Here is a 14,266-nt window from a genome sequence, read left to right as displayed (position 1 = left end):
GATGAAACCCATGTTTAGTCTCTAGAAAAAAGTTTCCGGCATCCCCCTCTCCCCATACTTCTTCAACCCATGCACGGTACTAAGTACTATAGGTTTTGATACCATTCGTGTTTGGGGTTTTCATAAAAAAAAAAAAAAAATACCGATGAAATGAAGAGACAGCGAGCAACTTCGGATAGGTATAAGGAACATTTACAATGGTTGTATAAGAATTACCAAAAAGGTCATATTAAGAAGTCGATACAAGATGCTCGAGAATACAGTCTGCGCGGTAGCACAGTGGTATCGTCAGCGTCTTCCCCACACCGGGTGGAGAAGACCCGGGTTCGAATCCCGTTGATGACGCGACGAACTTTAATGGACTTTTTTCACTCCGTGGCTGAGTTAGTCGGTCCCAGGCGTAGATAGCAAGGTTTTCCCCCAGAAATTGGGGTTTTTCTTCCAGCAAACAGACAGATCGACCATAGAACACACGCAATTAACAGACATAAGACACAGCACGACAGATGAATTTAATTATTCGGGTGGCCTAAATATAATAGTTTGGTAGTTTGCTCGAAAACATGACATCATAACGGCAAATTATCAGCCTCTAATAGGCCTGAGAGTGGTGAACCATGATCGATATAAGGGTGTCTATAAGATTCTGTGGCAACAGATTTCGTTCTTCCACCGGCTTAGACCTTAGCTCACCAAGTGACCGAGGAGTTCGCTGTCGGTGTGCAATGCCACGCCCACACGTTCGATCGGATTTAAGTCTGCTGATCGTACTGGGCACGACACTCATTCGATATCTTCAGTTTCAAGATATTCCTCCAAAATTTGAGATCCATGTGCAGTGACGTTGTCGTGCATGAAGAAAAAACGTGGGCCAACCGTACCCCTAAAAATTCGCGTACAGGGTTCGAGGATCTGTTCTCGTTACCTCTACAAAGTTACGGTACCCCTATCAAAAACATGAAGAGGGGTGAGGCTGTTGATCATTATTCCACCCCACACGAGAACACTGACGTTGGAAGGATGGTACCACATTTTCATTTTGTTCAGATGAAATAACGTCTCGAATCTGTTTGTGGACTAAAATGTGACTCTGAGAACAGAACTGTACCCCATTTGTCAGGGTTCCAAGTCACACGTTCATGGCACCAATTTCGGCGAATTCTGTGGTGGTTTGAATTAATGGGATACAAACCATTGGCTTCCTTGCATAGAGTCCACTTGAATTGAGCCTTCTTAACACAGTCCGGTTGGAAATGTTTTCACCTGTGGTGGCAGCAACCTCAAGAGACAGTTGATGACAGGACATCTTAGGGTTTCTTATTGCTGTCAGAGCCAATAGTGGTCTGTTCTGGTCGACAGTCCTCTGGCGACCACCTTGGCCAGCTCTTCTTGTAATCGATCCTGCCTCCTGAAAGCGCCCATAGAGCCAAGACGAAACTGTGTACCACATTAAGCTAAAGTACCACCTCCGCCTGCGACTGCCCAGCTTCATGTCTTTCAAAGGCCCGCCATCTCAAAGAATCATCTAAACGACAATGACTTGCTCCTGAGTACTGGAGATGTGGCTATCACTGAACAAGCCAAAAGAAAACAGGAATGAAATGATGTGATCGCAACCGGTGTTTTTATAGGCATGAATAATTTGCATAATCTGCGGCTCAGTAAGGTGGATCAATTTCTATTGAATACTCGGAAGTTGCATGCCAGAATGCATACAATATGAAATATTCGCCTTGAGCAACACTGTTCACAATAAAATATCCATGAAAAATATTTTGTTCTGTTAATTACGTCGAGCAGTGTAATAAAATATCCAGGCTGTCTCAACTGAGTTTATAGCAATGTTAGGGGCTAAAATGAACTCTTTCTTGAAAAACTAATAATAGTATTAGTAGACACATGTGATACAAGGAAGCAAGCTTATGTAGCATCAGCCAAAAAATAAAATAAACATTTCACACCTCCATTCCCTCTAAAAGAATGTCCAGTTCCTCCTTGAATTTATTTAAGCTATCAACTTCCACAACGACGGATAGAAGTTTGTTCCAGCCATTAACCATCCTCTGGCTAAAGCCCAATTTCCGCACATCTATTCTTACACTGTCTTTCCTCAATTTGAATTTATGTCCCCTCAGGTTCATAATCTGAGCAAGAGGAAGAATCCCATCAGAATTGAGCCTGCTGCACAACCCATTCAAGGCCTTATACACCTCTATCAGATCACCTCGCTGGTGCCTAGTCTCCAGACACTGTAATTTGCAAAACTTAAGCCTTTCTTCGTAAGAGCACCCCTTTGTTCCATTCACTAATCTTGTTGCCCTTCTCTGTACACGCTCAAGCAAATCTACATCCTTCCTAAAATGAGGCCTCCAGACCTGTACGCAGGACTCAAGGCGTGGCCTAACCATTGCCTTATACAAAGGGACAATTACCTCCTTTTCCCTACTAGCAAAATTCCTGTATATCATTGATAATACCCCATGGCCTGCTCTGGCAGCACTGTCAGAAAACGTCATATCTGACTGCAAAATTACTCCCAGGTCCTTTTCATTTTCTACAACCCTAAGTGTAGTACCACGGAGTTAGTACGTTTCTCTGGGGTTACTTCTACCCATATGCAGTACTTTGCATCTGTCAATGTTAAACTTCAGTTGCCACTTCTCAGCCCATCTGCCTAACTTTTCTAGATCCTGTTGCAGTAGCATACTGTGTTTACTCGGCTACGGAGGCCTACGGTATTGCCTTATAACTAGTTATAACTAATTATTACTAGTTATAACATTTCTCAGAATTAAAATCAGCATACATACTACGCGAATGTGAAATTTGTGAATATAAATACATAACCAGTGGGTTACCATATCGTGCCTGAGAAAGGCTTATTAATTTTGAATTATTAAAAATTTCCGAGGAATTTTCCAAAAATATTTCATAAATAAATAAACCAAACTGTGTTATTTGGTTTATGTCATTTTCTTGATACTAGTTAAAGATGTAGTTGAAATTTTAAATACTCGAAGCCATGCACACTAGATTATCGTTCTTCTAGGAAAATGAACCAAGATGTGAACCGAAAACCTGATATGATTACCTTCCTGTGATATTCCCCTATTCACTTTCCGTGTGTTGTTTACCATTGTATTATATCTCTCTCTAACTGAATCATACACAGTTTCTTATTTTACTTATTTGGGGTGGGGGGGGAGGGAGATATTGTACATTATCTCTCAAATATTTTCAAAAGTTATAAATTATGATAACTTTTAAAAATCTGAAAGAGTTGCGTCTCATCAGTTCCCTGAATCACTTCTTGAAATTTTGACAGACGAACACTTTCGAGAGTTTGGTAGCCTTCCACAAAATGCCTTACACCAGTATTTCTCAAACTATGGGGCCGCAAGCCTCCTAGACTGGGGTCGCTCTGGATATGGATGAATGTAATGTATAAAAAATCATCTTCGAGCATAGTTAAAATGAGGGTTAAATCTCAGATATGTCATTAACACTAGCTTCATTAATCAAATCACAAGACACTTTTCTCGGTCACCTGCAATTTTATGCTATTACGTTTTGTTTCTGTAGTCGTGGAAAAAGAATCTAACGTCAATGAAGTTTTATTTGTTGTCTGTTAATTTGTTAATTGTATTTATATTTCTTACAGTATTCCAAATTTGATATATTTGTTTATTTTCATTAAAATATTAGCTGTTACAGTTATTGGGATATTTATTTATTGCCCAATTGGAGGAAGGGGGGGGGTTGAGATAGCACAAATTCATTTATCATTCATTTTGCGATCCGCTAATGGGGGTTGCGGTATCACAAAGTTTTAGAACCCCCGCACTGTACTATGTAATACGGTCTTCTCAAAGAAGATATTTTTCTGCCTTGAGATATTTTTCTGTCTTTGATAAGCTCTAAGGGCTGTATAACACTATCGGAATTCTCGTAATAAAGTTCAATTTAAGTACTTTATCGTTAGTTAATATTGAAAACGAAATTTCCTGTACCTGTTTACTTAAGTGTGGGCCACAGCTTCATGCTTTTCTTCCTTCACGATGAGGAATAAAACCACGAACCAACACACTTAATTCTTCGATCCCAGCTAATTCCACTTTATAACTTTAAAATGAACGTAATGAACGAAAGCTAATTTATTCATTGGAGTGAATAAATTGGTTGTCTTCTGGTGATGAAAATTCGAACTAGTTTTTATTGTATATATATATATATATATATATATATATATATACTGTATATATAATCCAAAAATTAAATAGAGGGGTAAAAAGTAAAAGTAATAAAAAATAATAAATAAGAAAAAATAGCAGAAAAGCTAACATCAGTGGCAGCAGAAAAGCACATGCCATGCTACTGGCATATATTTTTATTTTAGTTTATATATATATGAAATGTAATATATAATCAAGAGTTTAAACATGTAATATCAGTTGATAGTTAAATAAAAATATAAAATCAGTAAGCTATGACAGGTGCACCAAAACGCGCAAAGCAGCAGTAATGGATGCAAAAGTTTATATGTATATTTATGTAAGACTTGATAGGCCTGATAAAGGTGCAGAGATGGAAGTGAAAAATACATAAATTGCCAAAAACTAAAAGGTTAGGGATAGCAGAAATGGGAAGAATTGTAGGTTTGTAAAAAGAGAGAAAGAATGTAAATATCTTGTATTTATGATGAATTAAGGAAATTATAGGCTGAATTGTAAGAGGTGAGAGAATTGTATGTAAAATGATTAATACAAAATGATCAAAATATAAAATAAAAGGTGAGATAGCCATCATCAAAAATGGGTGGGCAAATTTAGCTATAAGTCGAAAAAAAGGGGGTGCAGCAAAAATGCAGAAATCTGATGTTAGCTAAATTAAATATTGATACATGGTCAGGTAATTCATCAGGGGACTACACCTGACCACGCATCAGGAACTGCGTTTCTATACTTGTCCATAACAGTGGAAGAGAAGCGAAATAAAGCATAAAAGAATAAAATTATAAGGGATAAAGTAGCATCACTATTACAATGTATGGGCAAGGCAGTCTCTACACAGTGTAAATTAAATAAAAATTAAGATAAATTAAAGCTGAAATAAATTTTCAATACAAATAAGTGTTTTCAGTGTAAAAAAATTATATAATGTAAAGTAGAATTGTAGTTTAGTGGAATAGTGAATAAATTTGATAAAATTTGGAGCAAGCAAATGGTATACAGCTAGCGATTAAGTTGAGAATAGGGAAGGATAAATGTGTAACTGAACAGATAGAAACGAAAATAACAAGAAATTAAGGACAGTCAGAACGTTCGTATCACTATCTTCGTCTCTATATATTCAATTACACCTTTATCCCTTCTCTATCCTCAACTTAATCACTATCCGTATACCATTTCCTTTCCCCAAATTTTATCAAATTTATTCACTATTCCACTAAAGTACAATTATAATTTACATATATATATATATATATATATACACACACTGTGCTGCCACTTTATTAGATACACCGACCTAATAGCCTGTTGAGCCTCCTTTAGCCTTCAAAACAGCCTGAATTCGTCTAGTCATGGATTGAACAAGATGCTGAAAACGTTGTGCAGGAATGGAGTACCATGCAGACATGAGTGTGTCACGCAGTTCCTTGAGATTCGACGGAGGTGTAGGCCTGCAGCGAACAGCCCTTTCCAGCTGATCCCAAAGATGTTCAATAGGATTGAGATCCGCGGGCTGAGCAGGCCACTGCAGCAAAGAAAAGTTATTGTCATGTTCCTGGAACCATTCCATAGTGATTCGGGCTTTGTATACTGGCACATTATCCTGCCGGAAGTAACCATCTGACTGAGGATAAACTGTCAACATGAATGGATGCACTTGGTCAGCAACGATGTTTAGGTATGATGTTGCATTCAGATGTAAATCTATGGGTATGAATGGACCCAACGTGTGCCAAGAAAACATTCCCCACACCATAAAACTGCCCCCATCACCTTGCACAGTAGTCGTCAGACATGACGGGTCCATGGATTCATGTTTTTTTCGCCAAATTCCGAGCCTTCCATCAACATGATGCACCAGGAACTTCGACTCATCAGACCAAGCAACTGTTTTCCAATCTTCGATAGTCCAGTGCTGGTGTTGCTGTGCCCACAGGAGACATGCTCTCTTGTTCTTCGTTGATAACAAAGGTACACGATGTGGCCGTTGGCTGTTGTAGTTCATTTGCGACAAAGTGCGACTAGTGGTCTGTTGCGATATTTCGTTCTGCACACCAAGGTTTTATTCTGACGCGATGAGCGACATTGTGGCCCGTCTGTTTGCTTGCACAATTCTAGTCATCCTCCTCTGACCTCTCTCGTCAACAAGCGATTTTCTTCCACAGGAGTGCCATTGAGAGGATGTTTTCTGTTCGTTGCCCTATTCTCGATAGACCCTTGAAACTGTGGTGCGTGAAAAGTTCAGGAGAACTGCCGTTTCAGAGATGCTTTGTCCAGCACGTCTTGAACCTATTACCATGCCACGTCAAAGTCCATTAGCTCACTCCTTTTCCCCATTCTTGCTACGGCTGGTACACTTAACTGATACTAGAAAGGTTGTTCTGCTGCATTTATATCCACAACTGTGGTCATGTGACTTGCAACGTTGTGGGATAAACCATTTGTGTGCACAGCAGGGGGGTGTACCTAATAAAGTGGCAGCACAGTGTGTATATATATATACATATTTTTTTTATTATTATTTTTTTTTTACACTGAAAACGCTTATTTGTATTGCAATATTATTTCAGCTTTAATTTACCTTAATTTTTATTTAATTTACACTGAGTAGGAACAATTGTTTGTTTGTTTGTTTGTTTTAGTTAGTTGTTGGCGCATCGGCTTCTATGGCCATAATGCACCTCCCAAGATTTTTTCGGTACTGTGATCCAAGCCCGAGGCGGGATTGGAACCCGCGACCTTGAGTAGGGACTATTTTGTCCATACATTGTAATAGTGGTGCTACTTTACCCTTGTAATTTAATTCTTTTATGCTTTATTTCGCTTCTCTTCCACTGTTATGGAGAAGAATAGAAACGCAGTTCCTGATACATGGTCAGGTGTCCATGAATTACCTGACCATGTATCAGTATTTACTTTAGCTAACATCAGATTTCTGCATTTTAGCTACCCTCTTTTTTCGACTTATAGCTAAATTTGGCCACCAATTTCTGATGATAGCTATCTCACCTTTTATTTATTTTTTAAAATCGTTTTGCATTAATCGTTTTACATTACAGTTCCCTCACCTCTAATCGGGTTTATAATTCAGCCTATAATTTTCTTAATTCATCATAACATATAGGATATTCACATTCTTTCTCTCTTTTTACAAACCTACAATACTTCATATTTCTGATATTCTCGCCCTTTTAGTTTTTTGGCAATTTGTGTATTTTTCACTTCCATCTCTGCACCTTTATCAAACTTTATGAGACCTAGCAATTCTTATATATATATATATACAGTATATATAATTAGAATAATAAAAATAAATGGCAATGCTAGTAACAATAAAGGCCACAAGGAAAAGAGTAGATTAAGTATAGATTAAAGATTAAAGCCTGCATAGGCCAAATTGGCAAAACGTAGTTACAAACAAGACCATCAAAAGACTGAAAAACATAAATGGGTGTAATTTTTAAGAATAATATCACGCAAAGCAGCAGATAACTAATTCTTAAATTGATAAAATACTTAAGAGATAGTATTAAAGAGTAAAAACATAAGATATTTGAAGGTTAAATAAACAGGATAGGATATGGCAAATGCACCGATGCGCGCAAAGCTGCAGCAATGGATGCAAATATAAGTACATATATGCATATTATAAAAATTACGACAAAGAAAAATAAAGATGATGGTAGCACAAAACGTCCGGAAAGCCAAAGGCCAAAAATGAAGATAGCCGAAAATGTAGTAACCTTTAAAATAAAAAATAAAGTAACGGCGGCCTACATCAGATAATGGTGGGAAATTTTTTTGCAAAAATACTTAAAAACGTGGAAGAAAAGCAAATATGCAATTTATATGTATTTAAATTTTCTCTTGCAAATATGCAAGAGAAAATTTGTCATTTGCCATATCCTATCCTGTTTATTTAACCTTCAAATATCTTATCTGTTTTTACTCTTTAATACTGTCTCTTAAATATTATATATATAAGAAAAAAAAAACCCACATATGCTGATTACAATGCAAAAAAGGAAAAAAAAATAAGTTGTTGGGTTTTAGGAGCATCGACAACTAAGGCTATGTTGTTTTGTGTGTATTGTCTATAAATTGCGGGTGTTCTGAGATCTGTTTGCTGGACGGAAAACCCGAGTTTCCGGGAGAAAAAAACCATGCTGCCCTCGCCTGAGACCCACTAACTCAGCCACGTTGTTAAAATGGCCCATAAAAATTCCTCTCGTCATCCACGGGATTTAAATCAGGTGTTTTCCACCCCGTGTGGAGAGAATGGTGATCCTACCAACTGTGCTACAAACGTGAGCAATTTTAAAATGGTAAAGAACTTTATAACACCCTGCGTTATGGTCGAAGTGCAATTTTCCAGTTATTAAACGGTTAAAATTAATCAACTGGAATCAGTTTATTTTCCCCAGAAACTTAAGCGTACATGAGTATAAGTACTACTATAACCAACACCAATTGTCAGAAAAGATTGGTTAACGAGATATGGATCAGAAAGACGAACTGCTCCAGCACAGGAAGCAACAGCTGTGCAAAATGCAAGCTACAAAGAGAATATCTCAACAGGTTCGGTTTTTTTTTTTTTTTTTTTTTTTAACATTGAAGGAATTAGGGCTATGTCACTTGTCACGCGTTTGGTGAGGTCCGGTTCTAACTGCGTCAGAGACCGGACGAATTTCAGTCGGGTGCGGAGTTAGCTGATCTCATGTAGAAGAAATAGGCTTTTCCGACGTGCGGCATACCCGATTTTTCAGTCCACGACATGTAAATCGACCCGTGAATGCACTTTTACAAACATTATACACACAGTGCAGTATAGCCTTAGATACAAATGTACTATATAAATCACAATAACAACCATTTAATTCTAGTAAGTCTTATCAACTATAGAAACGGCAAAAAAGATTTGCAAAACCATTCACTTGGTTTATTTGTCCTAAAAAAAATAAAATTTGAAGATGGATTATGTTTATTAGAAAACTGACACACACACACAAAAAAAAAAAAAACACCGAACAACAATCTGTACAATATAATTAGGGAAGGACGTTACGCGGTTGTTTTCCATTAAGATTATTACTATATTTAATACCATTCTTATACCACGTGAGATTAATAATATAGTTTATAAAGCTATTTGCCTACACTACTATACATTAAGGTGACGTTTCAGGTATCTTATCGTTACCCATCACACTGTTCAACAAAAAAAAAATCTTTGAATTTGTTTCCTTTCTTAAAATAGGCAAACTTTACTAATTTTTGGTCGAGAAAAACGAATATGAATTCAGAAATTTTTTATTAGCTCTAGTTTTTGAGATACAGTACTGTCGCTATTGTCTAAGAATATAGTAATTTCAGTAGCAGTCGGAGTGAAAAGTAATATTAAAACTATCTCATATTTACATTTTCTTGATACAACGTAAATTACAGTTGTTTTTAATTAAAACGTAAAAAAACAAGAAAACTGCACAGGAACCGAAAGTACTTTCTCAAAATGTGGTCTATTCATGACAGCGCTTTCTTTTCGCTTGTCGCTTGTATTCCACTTCCGGGGCATCTCTTGTTACTGCCCAACAGTAGTCAACAAGCATAGAAGCGTTCCATCTACCCTAATATCTTCTTTCCATTGCTGAAATGTCTTGGTGGAATCGCTCAGCGTGTTCGTCACTCACTGCACCACAGTTGTCAAGGAAAAAGTCCAGATGAGTCGAGAAGGTGGATTTTCAGTGACATGTTGCAGTCTAATTGATGATACTTTCCTAGAAGGTTGTTCACAGTCTCAACATAGTTTCCAGCTCTTCGGTTTCCCAGGAAGTCATGCACAACACTTTTAAAGGCTTCCCAAGCTGCTTTCTCATTACCCTGGAGGACTCGCTCAACGTTTTCATCCTTTAACATCACTCAACAGTAGAAATTGTCCTCTCAGGTACTTGAAAGCTTCTCCACCCTGATTCATCCCCTTAACAAAGTTCTTCATGAGTCACAGTTAGATGTGTAAACGGGGCAGAAGAATTTTGCTTCGATCAACCAGAGGATTGTGCTGGACATTTTTTTTCCCAGGGGCGCAGATTTTCCCTTAGAGGCCAGACTCACACAGGTTTGAAGAAAGGACTTCCTTCTTGTTGCAGACCAATTCAGTTGGCAGTTCAGGCTTATTTTTTCGACTACTGCCAAGCATGGTAATATTTCTTTTCAATAGCATCTGCACCAGTTCGTAAGATGTAAAAAAATTAGTTACGTTTTGCTCTTTTAGGCCATAAGTAAGGTCTAGCACAACTCTTGTACCTTGGCCTTTTTCTGGAAGTTCACCTTCTTTTTCCCCCAGGTATACATGTTATATGCATATGCATTTACAGAATCGCATAAAAGTCCAAATCTTGATTTCCGTATTTGGCTGGCTTGTTGGCTATATACTGCGTAAATGAGCAACGACCTCTAAAAGGTACCAATTGCTCATCTACTGTTACATTTTCGTTAGCATTATAGACGGTAGGTAAAATTGCAGCCCATTCATCCCACAAGTCCCGTATGGCAGCTAATTTATCAGTCTGGTGCCGTTGTGATCGAGTTCCTTCATCATCAAAGCCAATTATTCGCGAAATTACATGGAATCGTAGGGACATCGTTGCCCTGAATATAGGGCGGCCTACATTTTCATCCCATAGGCTTGAGGTTGCCTCCCTATGAGAATTATACATTCCAGCTAAAAACAGTAGGCCAAATTATGCTTCTAATTCTACTACTGTTAGTTCTTGCAACTGGTCAACATAAATTCTTTTTCCTTCTAAATTTAACCTCTTCAAAATTAAGTTTACAATTTTTGGCATAAAAAATAAGCAGTAGGAGGATTTTATATCATATGTTCTAGACGTGGCGTATCTTGTTGGTCCATGATTCAACGTAATAATATTTTCTGACGAAAATCTTCCTTGTTGATTAGGTGTGCTGCAGTTCCACACTATATTGCAATTTTTTGAAGTTACGTAATTAGCCACAAGAGCTTCGTTTGAAATCATAGGTTCCACTTCATCATCCGATTCACTATGCACCTTTGCTTCAGACAAATGGTCCTCTACTTTAGAAGTACTATCGTTACCATCAGAAGCATACAAAAGATTCTCAATTTCACTGTCCGTCGACGATCTCTTAGTACACATCTTCAACAATTTCTTCCTACTGTTGTCTCTTAGAGTGGTACCAAGCTTGATGTTTACCAAGAAACTGACACACAAGTGCACACTGGCAGGTATATGCGAGAAGGCACCAACAAGCCCCCACCAACGTCAACAGGCATCAACTTGTCGTTCACCGCGCACACATAACGCACACGTTGAAACTTGTTCAATAAACGTGGTAAATGTAAAGTGCAGCCATTATCAACCCACTTCAGGATGGAAGCCTCCTCAACAATTCATGCTGAGGGAAATGGACCATAATCTGACACGCTGGTCCAGTGCGGGTTGGCAGATCGACCGTATTCAGCAGTCAGGGGCTTGAACCCCGGTCTACTCAAGGAGCGTGTGCTACTGCATTCCCGCTCCTGACCACTCGGCTACGGAGGCCATTATAATGTAAGTTATTTCTATAAAAAAAAAACAAAACCAATAAAATATGATCATTTATGATAATAATTCGCTTCTCGTTCCTTGAATTTTAACAAAACTGATCATCGGTTCATATTGACCCGAGAACAATAAGTGTAACAATTACATTTATAAAAAAAAACTAACTGTAAAATTTTTTTATCAATCTAGGTCCACCTTTATTAGGGTAAATTAATAAAAGTCATGGAGCAGCAACAAAATATTTAAATTAATTTAGGATTTATGGGCATTAAAAGAAGGAGACCGGGTCATATTGACCCGAACACAATAGGAGGGTTAAGTTAATTTATGGATTACTATTGTGAAGAGAATTGATATTGCTGATTAAGAGAAATTGCTGATTATGAGGAAATGATTAAGATTGAGTTCCTTTAGTGATTGCAGTTGTAGGGAGAATTGATATTGTTAATTGAGAGAAAATTTATGGAAATGATAGCATGTACTGTATTATGTATTAACAGATTAAATGAGGAAAATGAGTAGATTAAATACAAATGTACCAGTTATGGTACATTTGCATTTAATTAACGAAAACCTCCCTAAAATAGACTGATTAATACTCATAAAATCCTAACATGTCAGCGGGTTAGATCAAATTCCTTCCAGGACCTTACTTGGCTGGTACACCTGTAAATTACTGTTATTTGCATAACGAGGATATTTGCTACCACTGTCTTTACAGCTTGATATTTTTAAGAACAGATTATTTGGATATGGAGCGAGATGATTTCAGACAGGTGGCAGAAGGCAATTTATTATGACAGCAATGGTATCTGAGAAGTGCAGCATTTGTTAGTTCCGTGCATAACATTTTCTCTCTCTCTCCTGAGAAAAAGGTATTTATTTCGAAACATTATCTTTAATCGAAATCATTTCCGAAATACCAAGAGATATTCAGTAATAAATATCCAAAGAAGCTTGCACCAAATAAGACTAAAGAAAATATTGAACTGCATTCAAGAGAAATATTTTGATGAACATATTTGTGATACAATTGATGAACATATTCGTTGATGAACCATTGATGAATCATTGATGAATATATTCGTTGATGAACCATTGATGAATATATTCGTTGATGAACCATTGATGAACCATTGATGAATCATTGATGAACATATTCGTGATATTGATAAAACACGCTAAAAAGATTGAATGCATAGCTGTGCGAGAAAGGGGTCACTTACAACAAAATCTGTAACACTTTATGGTCTTTATTCGTTTTAAAATAATTCTGCTGTATTGTACACTATGATGCATTTTAATTGAATAACCTTACATAAGATATTGATGGCCTTTTAGTAATCATGCTATTAGCAACAAAAGACGTGTGATGCAAATGAAATGGGCGGATATATGACAGAGTTAGGAAGTAACATATGACTGTTACGGAGGAACATATGACAGTGCTGTGGAGGGACCTATGACGATTAAGTGTGCGTTGCAGCTTTACACCTGTGTTCCTGGCTCTAGAAGAGGAAACATGTGGATCTATTCGTGATGCCAGAAGTCACCTGATTGGCTCACGCTTCCTGTTAGGGCAATTTTCATCACAATAACACATGCATTTGTGTAGACATCTGGTAATTCGATATTTCAAAACTCTGCAACTCATAATCATGAAGAAATGATTGGGAATATCCTGTTGTAGAGCTACAGAAGTTAAAAAGAGTATTAAAAACTACGAAACCTTATTGAAAAATAAGTTTGATTTAAGTGAAGGGCATTTTGCAGCTGATAGGAATATGAATAGTCACAATATAACTGATTACAAAAACAATTCCAAAAATAAGCAACTTTCTGAAGAAAAGGTTGATAACACTGGTAAAAGCGTAAAATGTTACGAAAACAAAAATACCTAATGTTGACTAATTTTATGCTGCTGAACACGAAAATCACATTAAAATTTGTCGATTGGCGCTTGTTTTGGAATTACAGTTGGGGTCTCATATTAGCGAGTTACTCTACATTATGAGCAAGGGCTCTCGGCAATACGCATGACAACCACGCAGTTTCAGTACCACCACGCTCTTATCACGTGATCGGTAACTGTCGCCTACCTCTGTATCACGTGATAAGTTGTTGTTGTTGCCTTAAATGTGTTTTCAACTCTGTTCCAGTAATCCTCGAAGGTACTGGGTGATTTGTTTTCAATTAACGGTTGTTCTCTGTGAGATTCCTACTTTTTGCGCAGTATTTCTGTCGTATAACATTAATATTCCCCGTAATTGTGTGAATAGTCCGGATGACTTCTGTTACATATGTGAAGTCAAGTTAGCTTCAAGAAAGCGTCCCTTAACTCGAGCCATAAAAAAGGCCTACTTCTTGTACTTTGGGTGTAAAGTAGGCGACCATGACAAGAACTGGGCTCCACACGTGTGCTGCACTACCTGTTCATCAAAACTCAACGCGTGAGTG

General features: G+C 37.4%; 1 protein-coding gene across 3 annotated transcripts in view; it reads right to left on the bottom strand.

Moving 5' to 3' along the window:
• The window catches only part of LOC150079651 (medium-chain acyl-CoA ligase ACSF2, mitochondrial-like), a 180,548-nt gene that overhangs the window by 146,279 nt on the left and 20,003 nt on the right, over positions 1–14,266 (bottom strand). The gene's annotated exons all lie outside the window — the stretch shown is intronic.

The sequence above is a fragment of the Mastigoproctus giganteus genome, chromosome 10 (genome assembly GCF_048544385.1).
Source record: "Mastigoproctus giganteus isolate SK-2022 chromosome 10, ASM4854438v1, whole genome shotgun sequence".
NCBI classification, from domain to species: domain Eukaryota; kingdom Metazoa; phylum Arthropoda; class Arachnida; order Uropygi; family Thelyphonidae; genus Mastigoproctus; species Mastigoproctus giganteus.
Note: the sequence above shows the minus strand (reverse complement) of the source record. Positions and strands in the feature narration are given on the sequence as shown.